Here is a 24,913-nt window from a genome sequence, read left to right as displayed (position 1 = left end):
TGAAAATAGATTTGCATTCGTTTTTTCCAAAAAGTATAGTTATGTCCACAAAAGATTGGTAGTCGAGTTGAGGATTGGTCCTCTCCAAAGGGGGCTACTCCTATGTGTGTCATTCGATCTTTTTATAACTTTTTGTTAAGAATTACCATAACTAGGCTCCGATACCAATTGAAAAAAAATTAGGAGTAGTCCCAAGAGAGGGGGTGAATTGCATTTAAAAATTTTCTTTTAATTCTTTTCAAGAATCCTTAACTTTTTTTTCTTCTTTTAATGAATTCTTTACTTCTTGTTGATTTATTCAAATAATAAATACTTAAAAACAAAATTTAATCCACAACCAATAAAGTACTTAACCAATCAATTTTTCAATCATCCACAATATTCAAACTAAGATAGAAGATTCATCTTGTGTTTGTTTGCAGTCTTGTAGTTAATGAATTTGTTTTCTTAGAATGAGGTGAGATATAAAATCAAATACTCTTTCTAAAAGTTTAGGCGTTAAATAAACTTTCAGTTTAAAGAGTCTTTAAGTGTTTCACCAATCAACATACTCTCTTATGATTTCTGCAAAGAATAAATCAACCAACGTACTCTCTTTCAGCTTCCGCAATCCCAAAAATAAATTAAATTTAAGTTTACTTAATATCAAATCTACGTAGTGTTTATGATTAAGGAATTTAAAACATCCACGTAGTTCGTATATGTTGTTAAGTAAAGAGAGTAAGGGAAAGAGAGAATGAGATTATGATTTTTACAAGGTTCAGCTTATACCCAAGCTACATCCTTGCCTTTGACAAACCACCAAAGGATTCACTAAACCAGTTCCTTTTCCGGGCAGAACAACACCATTGCACTCTCCTTCAGTAGGCTAGAGTCCGCCTCTCCAAGTGATATCCCCTCACTCGGTCACTCTTTTAATTAGGCTAGAGTCCGCCTCTCTAAGAGATATCCCCTCGCTTAGCCAATGATCTAAATAACCTTGAACCGTCACAATCTGCAAGAGATACGACAAATAGATGTACAAAGAATGTTCTCAAATATAACTGATCAATACAATAATTCAATACTATAATATACTTCAAAGTAAATAACAATATGGAATTTAACTTGAAGCTCAAGGGAGTATATCACCGATTAATTCTTTCAATGATTGAAAGATTTAGAATTTGTAGTACAAGATTAGTGATTAAATGTTAGCAATACTCAATTTAATTTGTGCACAAGATATGAGCAAGAGAGTCTTTCAATGATGAGAGCAGTTGAGAGAGTTTGATAGCTGAATTTTATTCTTGGTAATTAATTCAATGATCTTGAGGCTTATTTATAGACTTCAAAAAGTATATAACTCGATCCCCAAGTGACTTGGAGTATTCCTCAAGTTTTCACAAAGTTTAAGCCGCAAGCAATCTCATTTAAAAAAATTATTTGTTATAAAAATTTAAAATATGTCGCATGGCAGTAGACCGACACTTTTGGTCAGTTGCCTGCCTAGTTATTTTAAATGGGCAATAGGGTGGCAGTCGCCTGGTAAAGCACTAGCAGTTGCCTGGTTTGACCACCCAGGTGCCTGGTGGAGCACTGGCAGTGTACTGGTGGAACACAAGGCTGCTGTAAATTTCGAGTACCCTTAGGTTTTGTTTTTATAACGTTTTCTATGTTACTCCGAATTTAATGTTTTTGGTGTCAAAATAAATCTAAAAGAAAATCCTACAACTTTCATATTGAACACTTTCTAAAATAAGGAGTTTTTTGATAGAAAAAAAATGCACCTCAATGCGGATATGGAAAAATTAACAGCATTTGAAAAATCCTTTCTTTGGTGCTTTTCGTTCCAAAAATGATTCTAACCCTTTTGAAATAATATTGACCTTATAAAAATATTTTTCAAGTATGTTAAAAGGTATTTAGGTCCAAGAAATTAACCTAAGAGTTTTATGCATCCATATTGAAATTTTTTTGAAGTACGTACATGAAATTTCCTATAGACTCTTTCAAATTTTCAATTATTGAATTCCTTGAGATCTTTATACTTGCTTCATTTTTCTTTGAGCTTTCATCAAGTTCCCTTTAATCCTCATGCTCTCATGATTTTCAAGCTTCATCTTTGAATCCATTTTTAAATTCATGCTTTTAGCTTCATATTGTTCATCCTTCTTTGAAATATAAGCTTTCATGAATCCTTCTAAACATTTGACCTTGCATTCATCATTGAATCCTGAAATGACATCACTTAACCAAATATGTTAAGTTTCACTTGTTTGTTAGCATCAAAACAGGATATTAAGCGATTTTAAGCCTTGTAAGGGCAACAAACTTTAAACGTATATCCAAACAAGAATACACTATACATAACAACACCAATTTTAATAATAAAAACACTCAAATAAAATAATTAAATCCCTATAAAAACTTTAAATAAGAAGAGAAATTGAAATTAATAATAATAATGCTCAAATAAGAATTTAAATGCAAGAGAGAGAGACAGATAGAGAGAGAGAAAGAGAGAGAGAGATTTAAACATAAATTTATCTAGTAAAAAGAAATTCTTAAATTAAACAAACTATTTTTAAACCAAAATTAATCCAAACTTTGAATAAATTAAAAACTTAACAATAAAATTAATTTAACAAAATTGAGTTCAAGAAAGAGAGAGATGAGAGAGTAAGGGAGAAGAGAAGAGAGAGGAGAGAGAGAAAGAGAGATAGCAAAGAACAAGCCGTGTTGGAGATGAGAGAGCTTCACAACATAGTGCTTGGGTCCTTCACAACAGCAAGCTGCTGCCCCCCTTCCAACCCTCAAAGAAAACCTACTAAAAGCTATATAAAAAAAAAATACCCTACCCTTTTCCCTTTGATGCCTTCAAAAGTTAGCTTCCTTTTCTTCAATCCAAACCCAGCACCCCTCAAATTAAGGACTCATGACCAGCGCCTCACACACACTTGCATGGCTGGGTCACATCAAGACCCGGCCCACTTCATTTTTCTTTTATTTTATTTTCTTACTTCTTCTTTTCTTCTCTTTTGTTTCCCAGCACACAAAGTCAATTTCAACCATACTGAAACTTGTATCTCTTAAAGTTCAAAACATGAAAGTTGTAGAGATCTTTCTCAAATTTCCCCATAATTTTGAATCCTCTTAATCGGAGCTCAGAAGAGAAAGTTACGCCCAAATTACGAAACAATACCGAAATAGTTCATAAAAATAGCGTATGGTAACTTCATGTCTGATTTCGATCTTGATGTATCTAGTATCTCTCAAAAATAGAAACACAAAAATTGTAGAGCATTTTCTTATATTTCTACATCATCTTGAATCATATGAATCAGAGTTCATATGAGAGAGTTACACACAAATTATGAAGTACTGTCGGTTTTTAACTTCCAATAGTTGCTCTGCAATAAAAAAAATACCAAAAATTCATAAGTTACTCAATAAAACTCAAATATTATAAATAGAACACAATATTAAAATATTAAGAGTAATTAGGCATTTAATTAAAATTATAATTTGTAATGCATGAATTAAAATACCTAATTATGCAATTTAAGCGCGTAATCAGCCGAGACCATAACCTTTTTTACACCTTGACCTGTTCGCGTTCGGAAACGTCACAACATCTTGGCGACTCCATTGGGAACCTCAAGATTCGAGTCATTAATTAGTTTAAAATTATCCCAAAAATTCAAAATTATTAAACCTTTTTAAGTACTCCCTTCATGTTGTACAAATTGGTAATTTAATCACACATGTGTGTTATGAATATTTGTCTACTTTGGATTAACTGAAAATACCTTGTTTACTTTGAAAAAGCATATTTGCCATGTTAAGCATGTAATTGAGTGTGAATACCTTGCCAAGCATGTGATTGTGAATAAGTTGACAAGCATAGGGTTAGTTGTGCATACTTTTAAGCATGTGATTATTGTGAATATTTTCTTTGAATAAATATATAAATGAATGTGGGGTAGGTGAATTAGGTTAAAATCGAAAAAATTCACACACTTTCACAGCTCTATACTCGGGTTTTCCTTGTTAGGATTAGATATATGTGTAATCGTGTCAGTCCCCATGTGGCAGGGCTTATGGGGACCCACGAACCACTCCGCTTAGTGCGAGCTTTGTCCGGACCCCTATAGGGGAGGATTGATGTTCAATCTAGGAACATTTTATCAATAAGGATTATAGCCTAACCACACATGTATATCCAAAATCCTTTGCTTAGGATAGAACCGTAGAGAACCATGTATATATGCCTAACCTGAGTTTGGGATAGAAGCTCCATCATTCTCCGTGTGCTTTCATGTTTATACAAAATTGTTTTGAACTGTGTGATATCATTAATGACATACTGCATCCGTATTAGGCATCCATATCACTTAACCAAAACTTGGAAAAAGCTCAATTCATTCATGAAATATTCAAGCTTTAGCACCCTCGATACCCTACAATGGGAAAATAGATCAGTCCCCAAGATCATTAATGAATAAGGTTTTTCCCAAAACTCTGGCCGAATGATTACCTAACTTGCGTTACATGCATCCATGCATAAATTCACACATAATCCATGCATGAGATTTCCTCTTTGGCGTGCCAAGTAATCACTTCTTAATTTCCTGTAAAACCAGGCATAATCAAATTTCAAAATTTCAACATTAATCCCACCTCTACCCACCCTTACAACACGAGACAAAAGGCGAGGATTATGGCCGAACAGGTGGAAAGCATAATTATGGGCCTTGAGCAAGGGTAGGAAGAGTTGAATGAAAAAATGAGCATGATCCTAGATTTGTTGTTAAATAAAGGAAAAGCGATGCAAGTACAAGATGAAGAGGAAAATTTAGATCCCACCAATCCTCCAGGGTTCACCCCGATTCATGGGCATACATCCAAGCCACCGCCAGTTATCATAGAAGGTCCACCACCAAATATGGCCTCATTCCTAGGGTTTCCAATGGTTGAAGCATCTCCGATGGTGGCTGCAAATACAGGGGCGAGCAAATTCGCAACCGAGCATCATTGTGATGTACTCGAAGAACTCCTGAAAGCCATTGAAGGGACCAATTTGTTCGGTTCCAATGATCTAACAGATCTCTGCCTAGTACCGAAGGTGGTCCTACCACCAAAATTTAAGATCCTGGACTTGGATAAGTTTGATAGAACCGGTGTTGTCGAACCCATTTACAGTTGTGCTGTTAGGTGATGGTAGCATACTCAGACGACAAAAAACTGATGATACACTACTTTCAGAGCAGTTTGACCAGGTCAGCCATCCGTTGGTACATACAGCAAGACAGGACCCGAATCTGCACCTAGAAAGATTTAGCTAATGCCTTCTTGACCCAATATCGCCACGTGATAGAGATAGTGCCTGAACGCATGACCTTGCAGGGAATGGAAATGAAACCCACTGAAAAATTTAGAGAATATGCATATAGGTGGAGAGACATGGTCATCCAGGTGATTCCTCCGGTGGAGGATAGGGAGGCTATCTCCCTATTCATGAATACATTAAAAAACCGTACTTTAGGCACCTTCAAGGAGCAACTCCCCATGATTTCATGGATGTCATGGCCGTCGGAGAGAGAATTAAGGCAACCACCAAGGCAGGAAAAGCCAAAGGTGTGGATTCAAACTCAGGATCAAGCAAGAAATGGACGGGTAGGAAAAAAGATAAGGAGGCTCAGATGATTCAGGGGTGTTATCATCAAGGAGGCAGAAATCAGTGACCTAAGAAAAATTTTGTTTTCGGACCCACCGTTAATCAAGTAGCACATGCAAGCACCAAGCCTCAGTTCATTCCTCCTAGGCCTATGCATGCCCGACTGATTAACCAAACACAAGAAAGGGGGTCCAAAGAAATATCACAAAAATAGATCACATTCGAATGACATATTCAAACTTATTCTCTTAATTGAAAGAACAAAATATGGTTACAACCATTCTAAGGACTCCTATCATACCCCCTTTCCCATATTGGTACGACCCAGAGGCCCGGTGTCGTAGCATGCCAACTCCTCAGGACATACCATCGAGCGTTGCTGGGCGTTCAAACATAAGGTACAAACACTAAGGGATACAGGTTGGTTGTCCTTGAATGACAAGCAGCATGGAATCTAGAATGATCCTCTACCCAATAATAGGGAAGGAAATGATTAGCATGTCGAAAGGAGCCGAAGCCGGGCAAAAAAATATATCAATCATGGATCCAGGAAGTTCCAAAAATAACCAAAATGGAGGGGTTTTCCTTTGTTCAATAGGAGCAAAAACACAAAAGACTGTTAACTATCCAATCCATTCCATATGCGGCTTTTGTCTTCTTTATTTCTTTATTTTCATTTTCTCTTTGTAATCATGTGACATTTCTATCTCAGAGAATTTCATTCCCATCAATGAAATGAAGCTATGCACTTTTGTATATCACTTGCATCAAGAGTTCAATTGTAAAATTTTGTTTGCTTATGTTTCATGTGAGAATAAGGAAAATAACAATACCAATATTCATGAACTTGAAATAGATGTTAGTGTAAGCCACGAAATGGAGGTTAAAGAAGATGAAACAATTTCCCTCATCTTATGAATTCATGCATCAAAGAAGAATTTTGTTTAGAAACCATGAAATGGTGTTGTTTGTTCCATAAGTTCATGTTGCTCGTCACTTTTGTTTTGATCAAATGAAATATGGTCATCCTTGGCTGACTAGTTTTCCCACACAAAAAAAAAAAAAAATAACAAAATAACAAAATAAAAAAAAATAAAAACAAAGAAACACTGATTTATCACTTGTTACATCATTTGAGCCTAAATTTTAAATCTTTTTCTTCTAAAAAGTCATTTTCCAAAATTAAGCTAGGTTCGGGATTTCAGGCATATGAAAAGTTATATGAGACAACAATTGGCTACCTAAAATGACGGCAAACCATTTTTATGCAACCTAGAAAGAGGATCAAGAAATGAAAAACTCCTTGCTAACCTCTTTGAACTCGAAATATTCAATTCTTGATATAACCCGTCAAAGGATCACACCCCAGATTGGGGCAATTTTAAAAAGAATTTGGTCCCAAATGGAGTTCAAACTAAAAATAGATCTAAAATGAAAGGCGCAGTAAAAAAAGAAGATGCGAGAAAGAGAAAGAGAAAGAGAAAGAAGGAAAATAGGGGACATACATCACATACCAATTATCACCTTTGATAACATTAACAAAATTTGAGTCTTATTATATCTCTTTCTTCTTTGACCTTTATCCTCTTAGCCTATATTACAGTCCAAATGAAAGTCTTGTTTCGCTCTCTCACTATCTCATTTACTTTCTACGCTTTAATTTCCATATGTGTATGCTTGTTTACTTACTGTCATAATTATTTGCATACACACATTTGAGCTAAATGAGATATGTCGCACGTGTATGTTTGAACGTATAGCTTCATCGTTTTTTATACATGCTATTATATTGAAGGGGATATGAACTGTGATGAATCAGTGTAAATGTTTAAATTAGCCAAAATATTTTTAAAACCCAATTCACCACCTCCTCACTTTTGGGATCACACAAATTCCAACACTACATCCTTGCCTCTAGCAACACATTGTGAGGATTTCCTTTACCAACTTCATTACCTGGTGAAGTTACAACCTCTCTTCCCTAAAGGTGGAGTTCAACTCTCTAAAGAGAATCTCCTCCCACTAGGCAACGATTCAATCCCCTGAACCGTAAAAAATACAAGAAACAACAAATACTTTCTTGTATAAGAAAAAGCTCCTTAAACGAGCAGATTAGTACACGTTAGATTCAAAAATAATACTTCAAAAACAATATGAAAGCTAAAGGTCAAAGTACATCACCAGAACTAATTGAGAGATGTGAGTGTTAAAGATCAAATCAGTCATTTTCCAAGTGAAAGAATCAAGAACACAGCAGTAGTCTTTCAACAAAGAGAATACAAAAGAGTTGTGTGTGCGGTTGCTTTTCAATTCGTGTTCTTACCCTAATGTGCGAGAATAATATGTTTAAATAGAGCTATAGGGTTTACAAAACTTTCCTTTGAATTTTCTCTCAATATGGAAACCATTCATGCAAGGTTTGGAAACAAGTTTAGCGTTGTTTAACGTTTAAACACTCACATTAGTCACTTGTCCCCGAAGGGTTAGTTGCCTATGCTCTTTTAAAATCAGCGTATTCTGAAAGTCAGAATGACATGAGTCGATTGTGTCCAATAGGTCAGTCACCTGTGCCTATTCTGTTTGAATATTTTCAAACACAGAAACACCACAGTTGCCTAATAATTTATCATCAATCGTCTGTCATTCCAACAAACTTGTTTTTCAATGATTTTTGGTTCCAAACTTAATTCATATATTTGAAAAACTCATTTCAGACTTTGATAAAATGTTTTCCATGAATAAAATCAAGTATCTAAGTCCAATGACATTTCCTAGGAGCTTCAGTCAATCAATATTGAGTTTTGAAGTACTTACATGAGACTTTCATATGATTTTCCTATCTTAGTGTCTAAGTCTTCATGTTGTGAAGCTTCCAATATATCTTCTGAGCTTTATGCACTGTTTCAATGAGCTTCATGTCTCACGTGACGAACATTCATGCTTATTATGTCTAATTGCCTTAAATGTAAATTTCCATTCAGATGTTCAAGTATGTCCAATTGAAATCATAAGATCACTTAAGTCCTAAAACTTAAACTTGCATAGATATGTTAAGTAACCTTGATTTGTTATCATCAAAACGAGGTTAAGTCTTGTTAGGCCAACAATCTACCCTTTTTTTATAATGACAAATAAAAAGCAAAAATGAGAAAGCCTTAAAAGGCTCCCCCTTATAACAAGCATACTCTTAACAAGTCATTCATACATATCATAATATATCACATATTTAGAATATCATGCTTTCAACATTTATATCCATGTAATTTTAAGCATTTAGAATTTGCAATGTATATCATGCTTTTCAATAACTCATGTCAATCAAGCATTCGTAATTTTCAATATATATCATTCTTTTTAACTCATGTATAGTAACTCCCCCTAAATATATGATCCAATGAACTCAATCATAAGATTTTGAACATCTATTTCTCCATGATACATATCAGTCCTATATTCATAAACATTTTAGCATTTCTCAAATATTCATATCAATATATCTCATTTTGCACATATTTCTCCAATATGTCAACATATCAATATATCACATTTAATCTCATGTTGCACATATTTCTCCCCCTTTTGATATCAACAAAAAGGGTAAATGCAATCTAATGTACAATAACCAAAAATATACTCATGCGTCATGAAAAAAAAATACTCAATTTAAGCACAATCAAGCACCAAAATATGTCATGTCCAAACAAAATAAAATGTAAAGAGCTGAACAGAACAGCTCAAATATTACAAGCCAAAGTTGTTTGTTCATAAGAGAAATGAACTAATCTTCATTGCCTCCATCTAAGTCGGTGTCGTCCTCATCATCTTCATCTTCATCTCCAGAATTTGTTTCCATTGGAGCTTTGCCACGTGATGAAGAACTTCCCATGGACTGCTCAATGCGTCCAACACACTAATCCAAGGAATTATAACATGACTGAAGTGAAATAAAATTCGCTCGCACATCACCATAGAAAGCATTTTGTTGTTGTTGATAAGCTATAAACCAGGATGGAGCATCTTCAACTGGTGTTGCATCGTGCTACTGTTCAAGAGCCTGTTGAGGTTCCGAAACTTGTCTACATAAACGTCTACCTTTTAGAAACCACCCTTGATCATGTTTTTCATACCCCATTTGCTTAATCGTAGTAAAGGAAAATATATTGTAGTGAGAATGAGCTATGAATAAGGTAGATGAAGTGGTAACACCTAAATGATCAAATATTTTATTCAATGCTCCTCCATACGAAAGAATGACTCGTCTAGCCTCGTCTATCATGATCATCCATTTTAAAATAAGACTAGAAAGATCAAGTTTCCTCTCCTTGAGCAAACACCACATCACAAAACAATCGAGGTAGGAAGTGTGATAATGTGATCCTACTCTAGGCAAAATATTGTATGTGATGAGTTTCTGTAGGATTTATGCTTGAAGATTTAGCTTATGATACAATGGAGGATTACCAAAATAAACATGAGCTTCTTTCATTATCAATGGCATAAATTCCTCAGGTGTAAAAACTTGCTCCATTATCCAAGATGTAGCAATCAGGGGACATTCAAATTCTCCATTTTGAATTCCAAATCTAGTAGCTAAAATCTGTGGAGTTAACGTTATAACAATACCCATGACCTGAGTAGAACCTCCTTTCACCAGATTTGCATAAAAAATCTTAACCAGATTCGGATACATGCCTTTAGCTTGGTAGGTTATGAATCTTTCCTATCCTAGGGCATTAAACATCGGTAAACTATCAGTAAATTCATCTCGAAAGAACTCAAGGCCTAGAACCTTACCTAAAATGGGTTTGGTGGATCGAAGATGTTTCCAATAGATTTGTTTTGCTTAAGGAGCCACCAACCACTTTTCGATGTCATTTGCATCATCTTTTCCAGAAGAAGAACCTTTGTTAGCCACATGCTTGGTTCTAGGCATTTTTCTAAAGAACTAATTGGCGAAATCCTTGAAAATGAAGTGGAAATGAAAGATTGAAGGAAATCTTGAAGTTTAATCGATTGAATCTTTGTGAAATTTAACTTAAGACTAACAGCAGAGACTTTGGGAGAGTGGAGGTATGTGGTCAGTTGACTAGAACGTGAAAAGTTAGGGTTTTTACGCACAGTAAGTATATATACCGTCACGAGTCAGTAGACTGTGCTTGAAGAGTCAGTCACCTAGCATGTGTGTTCCTTCGAATTTCACAAGTCAATAGCGAGTCAGTCGACTACGCTTCAATGAGTCAGTCACCTGCCCTTCAGGCAAGTGACATATATATATATTCTTTTAGCTCACCCACTCATTCACTTTAGTGTCTCCTTTTTAACTCACCTCTCTACAATGTAATAGACCTAATTCTCATCGTATTGAGATGAATCTATCCTCTAAAAGAGGTTTTGTGAGAATGTCAGCCCATTGTTCATCTGTATTTACGGATTCAAGAATTATGTCTCTTTTTTGCACATGATCTCTCAGGAAATGATGACGAACATCGATATGCTTAGTCCTGAAGTAAGAGATAGGATTCTTTGAGATATTTATGGCACTTGTGTTGTCACATTTAATTGGTACCATCGAATATTCCAAATTGAAATCCTGAAGTTATTGTTTCATGTATAGAATTTGTGCACAACAACTACCTGCTACAATGTATTTAGCCTCAATAGTAGACAGTGCCACAGATTTCTGTTTCTTGGATAACGAAAACACCAGAGAACGTCCTAAAAAGTGGCAAGTAGCACTTGTACTTTTTCTGTCTATCTTACATTCGACATAATCTGCATCTAAATAGCTTATCATTTCAAATGTTGTGTCTTTAGGATACCAAAGACCTAAGTCAATAGTACCTACCAAATATCTCAATATCTTTTTACAGCTATTTGGTGAGATTCTTTAGGATCTACTTGAAAGCGAGCGCACATGTAGACGTTAAACATAATATCAGGTCTACTAGCAGTAAAATAGAGTAGACTTCCTATCATGCCTCGGTCTCATCTTTATCAAGACTCAAAGAAGTGCTCATTGGAGTTCTCAATGGCTTTCCACCTTCTATGTCAAATTTCACAAGCAAGTCTCTAATGTATTTGGATTGGTTTATGAACGTCTCATTCTTAGCCTGCTTGATTTGAAGGCCAAGAAAGTATGTTAACTCACCCATCATGCTCATCTCAAACTTGTCTTGCATGCATTTGGCTAATTCATTACATAAATCCTCATTCGTAGCACCAAAGATAATGTCATCAACATAAATTTGTACGATAAGCATATCATTATGGTTAGACTTAATGAATAAGGTGCTATCCATTTTTCCTCTAAAAAAACCATTTTCTAACAGGAAGTCATTCACTTATTCATATCAAGCTCTAGGAGCTTGTTTCAATCCATATAGGGCTCTTGTTAGTCTAAATACATAATCTAGGAAATGAAAGTCTTCAAACCCGAGGGGTTGTGCAATGTAAACTTCTTTATTTATGAATCCGTTTAGAAATGCACTATTTACATCCATTTGATACAATTTAAATTTTTTTGTTGGATGCATAGGCTAGTATCATTCTTATTGCTTCCATTCTAGCTACTGAAGCAAAAGTCTCATCATAATATATTCCTTCTTCCTGATTGTAACCTCGAGCTACTAGTCTAGCCTTGTTACAGATTACAATTTCGTTCTCATCCTTTGTATTCCTGAATACCCATTTAGTGTCAATTATAGAGTGATTAACAGGTCTAGGGACTAGATCCCAAACATTATTCCTTTCAAATTGATTCAACTCTTCCTGCATGGCAGCTATCCATGATTCATCATTAATTGCCTCGTTTATGTTCTTTGATTCCTCATGAGATAGGAACGCACAATGATTGCAAAGGTTCTTTAATGATGATCTGGTGGATACTCCTCATGAAGGTTCACCAATAATTTGATCTTTGGGTTGATTCCTTACGAACTTCCACTCCTTAGGCAATTCAGCTTGACTTTGAGAGTTGTCGTTTAAAGGTGTACTTATTTCATAACTCTCATGTTTTACTTCCTAAATTATTAGATCTTCTAAACTCTTTCTTAATTCAACTTCAATAGATTTAGAGGACGATGGATTAGCCTCATCAAATGTAACATGAATGGATTCTACAATTGAAAGAGATCTTTTATTATAGACTCTAAAGGCTTTGCTATTTTCAGCTAATCCTAGGAAGATACCTTCATCTGATTTAGCATCAAACTTCCTAGGTCATCTTTGTCATTCAGAACAAAACACTTGCATCAAAACACATGGAAGTAAGATATATTTGGTTTAGATATATTTGGTTTTCTTCCTTTCCAAAGTTCATATGGAGTCTTTTCTAAGCTGGTCCTAAGTGAGACTCTATTCATTACAGAACACGTGGTGTACACCGCTTCAACCCAAAAATATTTAGGCAGGTTATGTTTGTTCAACATGGTCTTGGCCACCTCCTGAAGTGACATATTTTTCCTCTCAACAACTCCATTTTGTTGAGGTGTACAAGGAGCTGAGAAGTTGTTTGATATTCCATGTTCAATACAATAATCCTCAACATCTCTATTTTTGAATTCTCTCCCTCGATCACTCCTAATATTTTGAATACCATATCCCTTTTCATTTTGAAGCTTCTTGCATAGATTGATCAACATCTTACATGCTTCATCTTTGGAGGATAATAAAAGCACCCACGTAAATCTAGAGTAGTCATCAACTATGACGAATGCATATTACTTTCCTCCTAGGCTTTGAGTTCTGGTGGGACCAAAAGGATCTAGATGAATAAGCTCTAGTGGTCTACCAATAGAGATATGTTTTTTTTTCTTCTTAAAGCTTGTCTTGGTTTGCTTCCCAAGTTGACAAGCATCACACACTTTGTCCTTAACAAACTGTACTAGGCAAATCTCTTACCAAGTTTTTCGTTGCTAATTTTGATAATAGATCCATACTTGCATGTCTTAATCTCCTATGCCACTACCAACTTGTTAACATTTTGAGTCTGATCCCTGTTTTGATGCTGACAAAGTATATGTATCTTACCTGTACATTGAGCTTATGAACAGGGTTAATTTTTTGCACGCATGAATGGTAAAGATACAGTTGATGGCATAAGAAACTCAATGCTCACACCGTATGATGGTGTTTGGAGAAGCAAAAGGAATGAAGACCACTATTGTCAATTGTATTTGCATTTAATTTTGTTGGTCTGTAATAATTTCATTTCAAATAGGTCTGTAATAATCACTACATGACATGCATGTAAGTTTTGTAAGTTCAACATCACCATAGACTGATCATAGGATACCGAATGTCAATAGAGCACCCTTCGATCGACCAACGCCGGATTTTTTGGGACTATCTCAAAACAGCCCTTGAAAATACCTTAGGTCCCTACACGTATGCACAACTAAGTCTTCATCATCATTCATAATCTGGGGAGTAAATTGAATTGAATTGAACAATATTAGGGTAAAATGAGAGACCTCGGGTGACCGAATCCCAGGTGAACAAATCACCTTGGGCGCCCGAACTGTTGAGAGGTCAACAGTTTGACCATACTTCGGGCGACCGAACACATTTTGATCCTATCTCACTCGGGTGCTCGAACCCTTTGAAAAAGACAGTTCACCTACTCGGGTTGCCGAGCATTTTAGTTCAAATTGTGCCCCAGGCAACCGAACTCTTGTGTTCGGGCTACCGACCCTAGACCCTGGCACCCGAACCTCAAAGCAAACACTTCTGAATTTTCTTCAGGCTACCAAACCTAGACTTGGGCAATCGAACCATTTAAAATGTTCTTCAAAGTTGAGTCTATTCGGGTGACCAAACCTTGGTTCAGCCACCCAAACCTTCTCAGATCATTTAAATTATTACCGTAGTTAAAAGGGTTAAAATGGTTTAAAAGCTCTAATATGTTTTAAATATTTTCTAATAATTCCCTATAGGTCCTAAACGGTTATAATTTTACCATGGCTTATAAATATGAGTTCATTTGTATGGATTAGCAACAATTAACAAAAATCATTAGTGCAAAATTCGCTCTTTTTCAAAAACTCATATTGCCCAAATACTCTCAAATATTTATTCTTTTGATACATCTTGATATTGTGAGAGTTATTGAGTGTGCTTGTGATTACAAGATACTACTAATACTCCCACTATTCTTGTTTGATTGTGTGATTCTTTTTTGGGGAGTTTAGTTAAGTTTATCCCACAGATTTCAATATTATAAATCTTGTGTTGGGATAAACTAACAAGTTTAGGGATCTTTGCATTGTTATTGCAAGATTCCCTTATCTTTGATTTTTTTTTTTTTTTATGCAAAAATATTTTCTACAAGTTATAATATTTTTCAAACTACTCTTGAGCTTATTACATTGAAGGAAAATATTTTAAATTAATTTAAATATTTGATTAAGTATCTTTGAAACTCTAATTGAACATTGAAATTTAATATAACTTGTTTCAAAGACATGGCTTTTTTAGAACACTCTTGAACATTCTGGTGATAATATCTTGTTGAATGTTGTTTGTACAAATATTCACATCACTGAGCTTACATTACCTATATTGTTGATGTGCATGTGATTGATTGCATTTGGTACATATATGCTTTATTGAAAAGCACAATCACTGTACCGATCATATTGTGAAAATACTGTTGTATTCCAGGCGTGGCCTAAGGGGACGGTAATCCAGCCTAGAAGGATTGATTAGATTGAGGTCAGCCCGCTAATTGACCTGGTATATTAGGTGCCGCTCCACCCGTTTAAGTGAGCCTTATAGTGGTAATCCTTGTGCTAGTGAGCCAAGGAGGGCACGTAGGCAGTATTAGATGAACCCCAATAACATATCTGGTGTCAGTTTATTTTTCGTAAATTTGCTTTCTACACCTGTACGTTTATGTTTATTAGTTGAGTACTTGATTAGATTTGCGATTAAATAGAAAGACCCTAAGTTTGTGTAATACTGATTGTTGGATTAAGTTAAACCTAAGAAAAAATTTTAAAATTCCAATCACCCCCCCCCCCCCTCTCTTGGAATACACCAAGGCTAACATAACTATTCTCATTTACAGCTATGAAGCATTGAACTTCTTGAGATATCAGGTTCTTAAAATTTATGCAACAAACATTATCAACTCGATTTGTAATAAACAAGATTTTATGATTTTTATTATTTTCAACTGTGCATTTTTCTTGTTTAAAGGTTACTTGAAAGCCTTTATCACTTAGTTGACTAATGCTAAGTAGATTATATTTTAACCCTTCAACTAAAAACACATCATCAATCTCCAAGGGAGGTTTCTTACTGACTTTACCTATGCCAAAATATTTGCCTTTAGCATTGTCTCTAAAGGTGACATATCCGCCACCATCCTTTAATGTTAATAAGGTGAACTTGGACTTATCTCTGGTTATATGCCTTGAGCACCCACTATCCAAGTACCATTTATCTTTTTTTGGTGTGGACCTAAAGCATACCTACAATAAGGGATTCAATGTGCTACTTTTGACATCCATACCTTCTTAGGTTTTTTTAAATTTGATATATTTTCTGTTTTTGCTTTCCATACTTTCTTAATTTTGACACTCTTTTATATGGACATTCAAATTTTATGTGCCCTTTTTTCTTATATAGGAAACATGTAATGTGTTCATATGTATAAGTTGAAGATGTATCAGCATAATTATTAGAGGTTTTTACAAAGTACCCGATGTAGAGGTTCTTTTTCTTAGTGTTCTTAATTCCATTAAAGCCAATTCATTCCTTGTCCAATGACATTCATTTAACTCCAACAAGTTTGTCAAAGTTCTTTTTTCCTCTAGTAAAGTTGTATATGATTTTAGCTTGATCTTCAACTTTACTTTTAAGACTACAAATTTCTATGTCTTTTGCACTTTTACCATTTACTTGTAGCTTAACTAGTTCATGGGACATCTTATTTATTTTATGTATGAGTTCATCAATGGTTGAGTCCTTTTCTTTTTCAATTAATCTAGAGGATTCTAGTTGATTCACAAGTGTTTCATTTTGTTGTCTTAGAGTTATATTCCTTTTGGACACTTTTATGAATCTATTATGTAATGAAAATAATTCAGATAGGATTTCTAAGAAGGTAAACTTTCAGATGATTCATTACAAGATTCAACACTAGTTTCATAAGATGAGGTTGAATAGGAATTTACCTCATTTTCTCTTGCAGTGAAACATAGGTCAGCCATCTCAAGATCAATTGATTCACTCTCCAAGTTATGCGACCCGTAGACGAGACTTAACACTAGTTGGCCTATCAGGATAAGTCAACTGAAACCACTGTCGTCAGACTGGCCGCCTCAACCCAAACTACTAGGGAGCCTGCAATCTCTTCCAAGACACGGTCGACTACTTATAAAATCCACACACTATCTGAAATATGTGGTTACACTCTGATCTGAATAGCTACGATATCGTGCTTCGAAATCTGATCTGATCCATCAGGGTCCAATACTGTATAATACTAATTTATATATATATATATATATATATATATATATATCTTGTTGTTTTACCATGATTATGTTTCAACTGTAATAACCATAACATTGTAAAAGTTGATCTGAATAAACTGAAATATCTTATTAAACTAGAATATTTGAATGTTATGGTTTTATAGTCTGTATATCATGGTATACTGTAAATGCTATAAAAACATATTTCTCTTATGTATGTTGTAAATTGTAATTCTTTAAATTCTATAAATCATCTTTCTATATATATATATACTGTAAATTATGATACTTTGGAAGCTATGTAAATTCTTTACTGAACTGATATTTACTCATGCCACACAATTAAATAAATAAAAAACTCGTGAACTATAATCTGCATTTTCTATTAGTAAAAGTAACATATAATCTGTAGAGTTTTCCTTGATAACACATAATTTCATATCCCAAAATACATGTGTTTTACTAGTAAAATTTGTAAAGTTACTAGCATAGCATATTTCCCTTACCTAACTGATTGGGAGTTCTAACTCCAACTTTATTCACATGCCCGCAATGTACCAAATTCCAAAACCCTGAAATATATACATTTCCTAATTCCATCAACCCAACTTAGAATAATAACTATATTTGTATTTTCCCTAGGCTCACACACCTCTTTATTTATAAAATTCTAAACTACTAATTATTTATCAATATTACCTAAGTTTCTAAAGAAACACCTGTTGGGATCTTCAACCCATGCTAGTGGTGTTTGTAAACCTAAACCCTGAAATTACAACACCCTAATTCAATCCACTCAAACACAAGTATATTTCTATCTTATACAAAATCTACGTTCAGAAAAGCCTAATAACTACAAAAATCTTAAAATAACCTACTTACCCAAATTTTGGGATAGTGCCTAAACTTCTCAAACCAAAATTATACTCCAACTAAGTTGTAGAGAATCTCCCTGACATCATCGTGGCATCTTTTGATCATCAAACTAGGAAAAAGCGGGGCCAAAAACTTAGAGAGAAGATGGAGAAACCGAATTTCTTGAGAGAGAAACAGGAAATTAAAGTTTTTCTCGCCAAAATTTGATTTTTTGCATATTTTATAGGTGGCTGGCCATGTGACTTCGTCAACGAGACATGTGGACTCGTCAACGAAGGCCATGAATTCATCAATGAATCAAAATGTCCTATAATCCTGCTCTTGGCATCTCTTCGTCGACGAGACACGTGTCCTCGTCGACAGGTCACAGAAGGTAGTTCGTCAACGAGCCTAGGGCATTCGTCAACAAAGCCCTATGAATTTCCTTTTTTAAAATTTATTTTCCTTCTTTAACTTCATAATTTAAATTTTCGGGTCTTTACATTCTCCCCTCATAAAATTTCGTCCTTGAAATTTACTATCTGTACTATACACCATCCACTAAGAAAAATTTGTTACTTATGTTATTAATTACCCTCACTTATGGTGGAGGAATACCGTGGTCACAATTATGGTTCTAGGATATTACAAACATATACATTAAAGAAAATTCTCCCAAAATCGAAAACACTACTTATTCTATAACCTAAAATACAAATTATGCATACATTATTCTGCTTTGCATAAAATAAAACAAAACTATATTTGCTTTACTTGAATTATTACTGTTCCTTTTCTGTCAAATGCTAATCTCCATTGAACAGATGCGGGTGTTTCGATCGTATCTCCTCATCTAGCTCCCATGAGGCCTCCTCCATTGCATGATTCCTCCACAGGACTTTTACTAATGGAATTCTCTTAGTACGCAACTCCTGCTCCTTTCTATCCACAATCTGCACTGGTGTTTCTTCATATACTAAAGTATCCCTGAACTTTATCTCCTCATAGCTGATCACATGGGAGGGATCTGGGATGTATTTTCTCAGGATGGAAACATGGAATACATCATATATCCTGAATAGAGCTGACAGTAAAAGCCTGTAGGCGGCTGACCTCACTCTCTCAAGTATCTCAAATGGACCAATAAACTTAGAGTTCAGCTTACCCTTCTTCCCAAACCTCATAACTCCTCTTAGTGGTGCTACTCTCAAAAATATCTTATCTCCCACTTCAAACTCCAACTCTCGGCGGCGAGTATCTGCATAACTTTTCTATCGACTCTAAACTGCACTGATTCTATCTTTAATAAGTCAAATTTTATCACACGCCTGCTGCACCAACTCTAGTCCCAAAACTCGCTTCTCATCCATTTCATCCCAATATAGTGAAAAATGATACCTTCTATCATATAATGCCTCGTATGGTGCTATCCTGATCTTGGCCTAGTAGCTGTTGTTATATGCAAACTCAACCAGCGGCATATACTAGGTCCAAATACCCCCCAAATCCAACACACATGCTCGTAGCATATCCTCAAGTATCTAGATCGTCCTCTGTGTCTGCCCATCAATCTGAGAATGAAATGTCATGCTGAATACTAACTGAGACCCCAAAACTTTCTACAAACTTCTCCAAAATCGCGATGTAAATCGTGGTCTCAAGTTGAAACTATGGATACTGGCAAACCATGGGGTCGAACTATCTCCTAAATGTATAACTCTACCAGTTTGTTCATAGAGTTGTTGACTTTAATAGAAAGAAAGTGAATGGTTTTCATCAATCGATCAACGATCACCCAAATAGCATTTTTTCCATGCAACGCCAGTGGTAGCCCTATCACGAAATCCATGGATATATGATCCCACTTTCACTTAAGGATGTGGAGTGGCTGCAACTGTCCCGCCGGTCTCTAATGCTCAGTTCTTACCTACTGGCACGTCAAACACTACTCTACAAACTCAGCTATCTCCCTCTTTATGCCGCTCCACCAAAAGGATTCCCGAAGATCTCAATACATTTTAGTGCCTCTATGGTGTACTATGTAAAGGGACCTATGTGCCTCCTCTATGATAGCTCTCCTAATCTCAGCATCTGCAGGTACGCACAGCCTGGTACGGAACCTTAGAGCTCCAACATCTGAGATACTAAACTCCTTCCCCTGTCCGTCCTACACTTTATCTATCAGCTCTACCAATTATGCGTCATTCCTCTGAGCAACTTTAATCATTTCCTACAAGGTAGGTTGTAACACTAGGTTGGCAATAAATGCTTAATAATCATCTTTTACTAGCTCCACATTGAACTTCTTCAAATCCATCTGAATCGAATATTGAATCTTCATTGCTGACAATGTTAATCCCACTGATTTTCGATTCAAAGCATCAGTCACCACGTTTGCTTTCCCTAGGTGGTAGCTGATAGTGCAATAATAATCTTTAATGAGCTTTAGTCATCTCTTTTGCCTCATATTCAATTCTTTCTGGTTGAGGAAATATTTCAAACTTTTATGGTCAATGAAGATCTCACATCTCCCACCATAAAGATAATGTCTCCAAATCTTTAGAACATATACCACTGCAACTAACTCTAAATCATGTACCGAGTAATTCTTTTCATATTCTTTAAGCTGCCGAGAAGTGTAAGCAATAACTCTCCTATGTTGCATCAACACGCAATTGAGTCCCTTCTGGGGTGTGTTATTGTATATGACAAATTCATCCTCTCCTAATGGAATAGATAATACCGGTGCAGTAACCAGCTACTGCTTTAACTCTTGGAAGCTCTGCTCACATTCATCTGTCCATTCAAAACTCACATTTTTCCTCGTGAGTTGTGTCAGTGGACCCGATAATCTGAAAAAATCATTCACAAAACGCCGGTAATACCTCGCCAAACTTAGGAAACTCCTGATCTCCTGAATGTTCCCCGATCTCACCCAATTCACCACTACTTCTATCTTACTCAGGTCTACTGATATGCAATCCCAAATATCACATACTCAAGAAAGGTGACCTGCCTCAACCAGAATTTGCATTTCTTGAATTTTTCATATAGCTTCTTTTCCTTTAATATCTACAACACCAACCTCAGATGATTCTCGTGCTCCTCAAAAATCTTAAAATAGACCAGTATATCATCAATAAATACCACAACAAATTAGTCTAAGTATTAATAAAACACCTGATTCATTAGGTCCATAAACACTACCGGTGCATTAGTAAATTCAAACAACATTACCAAGAACTCGTAGTGCCCTTACCTAGTTCGGAAAGATGTCTTCGAAACGTCCTCTACTTTAACTTTCACCTGGTGATATCCCGACCAAAGGTCAATCTTGGAGTAGACCTGGGTCCCCTGCAGCTAATCAAATAAATCATCAATTCTGAAAAAAAAGATATTTATTCTTGACTGTCACTTTATTTGTCTCTCTATAATCAATGCACATTCTCATAGTCCCGTTTTTCTTCTTCACAAACAAGACTGGTGCTCCCCAAGGCAACACGCTAAGCTTGATAAACTCTTTATCTAACAAGTCCTACAACTGGTATTTCAAATCTTTCAGCTCAGCTGGAGCCATCCGATAGGGTGTTTTAGATATTGGTGCTGACCTTGATAGTAAATCCACAGAAAATTTAATCTCTCGATCTAGTGGTAAATCATATAATTCCTCTAAAAAAAACATCTGAAAATTCTCTAACTACTAGAATATTATCTTGTTTCAATTCTTCTTTTGGCATCTCCTTAATATAAGTGAGATACCCCTGGCAACGACCCTAAAGCAACCTCCTCACCTGAATAGTCGACACTAATTGTGGCGAGGTGTGCACACATGATCCCACAAATCTGAATTTTTGCTCACTTGAAGGTCTAAAGATCACTTCTTTTTTTATGACAATCAATGATGGCGTAATTAGCTGCCATCCAGTCCATGCCTAATATCACATCGAACCCCTACATGTCTAATACCACAAGATTGGCTAGTAATACTTTCTCCTAAATGCCCACTGGATAGTTTTTAAGTACCCTCCTACACCTCACTACTGATCCAGTCGGCATGACTACCGATAACTCGATATCTAACAGTTGTGCCTTGATCCTAGATAGTTTAACATATCCGGACGACACAAAATAATGGCTGGCACCTGAGTCAAACAAAACAATAGTTTTATATGGTAAAGCAATAAAAATACCCGTCACGACGTCTCCGGCAGCCTCAGCGTCTTCCAGCATCAGTGCATAAACCCTCGCTAGAACAATGTTCCTCTACTGGCGTACATGGGGCGCTTGATAACCTCCTTGAAAAGGTTTGTGAATTGGTGCGTGGGTCAACGGTCCCTAACATGATCGATCCATATGGTCGAATCTCTCACACCGATAGCAGATATTCTCTCCCATCCGGCATTCACCCAAATGTCTCTAGCCACATCTAGGGCAGATGGGATAAGTCCACCCACCCTGAGAACCACTGTGTCCCGTCATCTGCCTCTAACCTCCACCATATCGATCTCCACTCCATGAGCCTTAGCTGGAACCCGCCTGGAAACATAGAGGCATGGGTCTCTTTCTCTAGTTTGGTGCTCCCACATCTCTCTGTTCGCTCTCCTCTGCCACTGTGGCCCTGTCAACCAGTTCAGAGAAGTCCTGCATCTTTAGAACTGCCACTTGTTTATATATTTCTCACCTCGAGCCCCTCTCAAACATCCTTACCTTTTTAACCTCATCTGGAACGATGTAGGGGGCAAAGCATGACAACTCAACGAACTTCGCCACAAACTACTAAACCATAAGATTTTCTTGGGTCAAATTCAGAAATTCTACCACCTTAGCCTGTAAAGACCCGAAAATTTAAAAGGATTAAAATAATTTGAAAAAAAATAAATAAATAAAAGGAATGGTGTGGGAAAAGAAAAAAAATTAAAATTAAAGAAATTAAATTAAGATAAATTAAATAATTAAATAATTAGTTATTAAATTAAACATTTTTATATTGGATTTAAAAAAAACTAATTGAAATAAGAGAAATATATATATATATATATATATATATATATATATATATATATATAAGGTAACTGACAGAGAGATAAGAAGAAAGAAGAAAGAAGAAGAAGAAGAAGCTGAGGCGCAAACCCCCCCTCCCCCCGAAAATATTTCCAACCACTTCGTCTGAGTCTCTCTTTCTCTCAATTGCTCAGCGAGTTTGCGACAGATCGAGAAACGGAAGGTGCCGTTGGAATCCTGATTCCGTTGCCGACATTTCTACTATAGCAAATTTTTCATGGGAACGGTTTAGGCACTACTCCTGCGAAAAAGTAATTTTTTTCTCATTTTCTCAATTTCGCTGTTAATATGTGGTTAAATCGACGAATGGACACCACCACGGGGTCCTAGTCATCGTCGTCGTCATTTTGACGTAGGTAATTTTTCAATTGGGGTTTTCTAGACCCTACTCCAAAGCGAGAGTGGGATTTGAGAAATTTAACTATATTTAAGGGTATTATTATTTATTTAGAAATTATGGCCCTAAGAAATATTTAAATAATATTTTATTCAGGAATAATTTATTGGAACTAGGAATTTAATTTCAAGGTCCGAGTGAGCGCCGCAGGTATTTTTCGGAATCCCTATTGGCGTAGTTCAAGAAACTAGATAAAATATATATATATATATATATATATTAAATTAGAATTTTTATGAATTAAATAAAAAATAAATTGTATTATATGTACGTGTAATTTTTCAGTATGGGTAAAATGTCAGCCATTTTAATTATATTTTTTTTCGAGTTTAGGGCTGTTTATTAGACATGTATATGTGAAAATGAACTTATGAAAGTGGAAACATATTTTCAGAGTATTTATGTAAGAAATAAAAGGTATTTTTAGTATATAAATATTAAATGTTGGTTGGCTTACTTTACAGGCAGTGTATGAGTTGTATTACTAAATTGTATGGTATGAGTAAAATAAAATTTTGCGTGAAATTATGTTATACATATACGAGATGCAAAACATACAGAAAATGAAATGAGTATGAAAATGATAAATGAAATATACTGCATGTAAGTGTTAATACAATCATAGAAACAACCACGGCTGAAAAGATGTCAACCACAACTGAAAAGATGCCGACCACGGCTGAAAGGATGCTGAAACTAACCAATCACGGCTAGAAAGATGCCGACCACGACTGAAAGGATGTCGAAACTAACCAATCATGGCTAAAAAGATGTCGACCACGACTGAAAGGATGCTGAAACTAACCAATCACGGTTGAAAAGATGCCGACCACGGCTGAAAGGATGTCGAAGCTAACCAATCACAGCTAAAAAGATGCCGACCACGACTGAAAGGATGCTGAAACTAACCAACCACGGCTGGAAAGATGTCGAGTATTTATGAATTAAATAAAAATGAGTATGAAATGAAAATGAAATGAAAAGGGAAATGAATAGAATGGAAATGAAATGTGAAATGTGAACAATATTAAATGGGAAAGAGTCACTTAAAATGAAATGCAATGTAATGTTAAGTCATGAATATGAACAGATGTGTATGATTGAATAATGATAGAAAGAACGATGTATTTTGATATTAGAAGTATGTATGTATGTAGAACATGTTACGATTGGACAAAGCGTACCTTTCGCTTGAGGGCTCGCTGAATAAGGCGAGTGCACTAGTAGCTGCAAATGTGGCAGTAGCTGCATAACGTACTAAGGCAGAGGGAACCTACTTGTATGGGCGGGTAGATTTCCCTATCCTTAGGACCTTTGCCGGTAAACTTTTGTAGGAACTGTGTGAGTACGAGATTAATTTATCACTTGAGGGCTTACTGAGTAAGGTGAGTACCCTGGTATGCTTTAACTGCGACCTTTGGGTTACCTAAATATCATAACAGAGGGGTACTACTTGTATGG

General features: G+C 35.6%; 1 long non-coding RNA gene across 1 annotated transcript in view; it reads right to left on the bottom strand.

The window, feature by feature from the left end:
* Window positions 1–3,170: 3,170 nt before the first annotated feature.
* LOC131155819 (uncharacterized) overlaps window positions 3,171–24,913 on the bottom strand; it is a 33,526-nt gene continuing 11,783 nt past the window's right edge. Inside the window, exon 4 of the long non-coding RNA XR_009136910.1 lies at window positions 3,171–3,392. This is a non-coding gene — a long non-coding RNA (uncharacterized LOC131155819). The remainder of the gene's footprint in view (window positions 3,393–24,913) is intronic.

The sequence above is a fragment of the Malania oleifera genome, chromosome 5 (genome assembly GCF_029873635.1).
Source record: "Malania oleifera isolate guangnan ecotype guangnan chromosome 5, ASM2987363v1, whole genome shotgun sequence".
Taxonomy (NCBI): Eukaryota; Viridiplantae; Streptophyta; class Magnoliopsida; order Santalales; family Ximeniaceae; genus Malania; species Malania oleifera.
The sequence above is the reverse complement of the archived record's forward strand: the minus strand, read 5'-3'. Positions and strand labels throughout refer to the sequence as shown.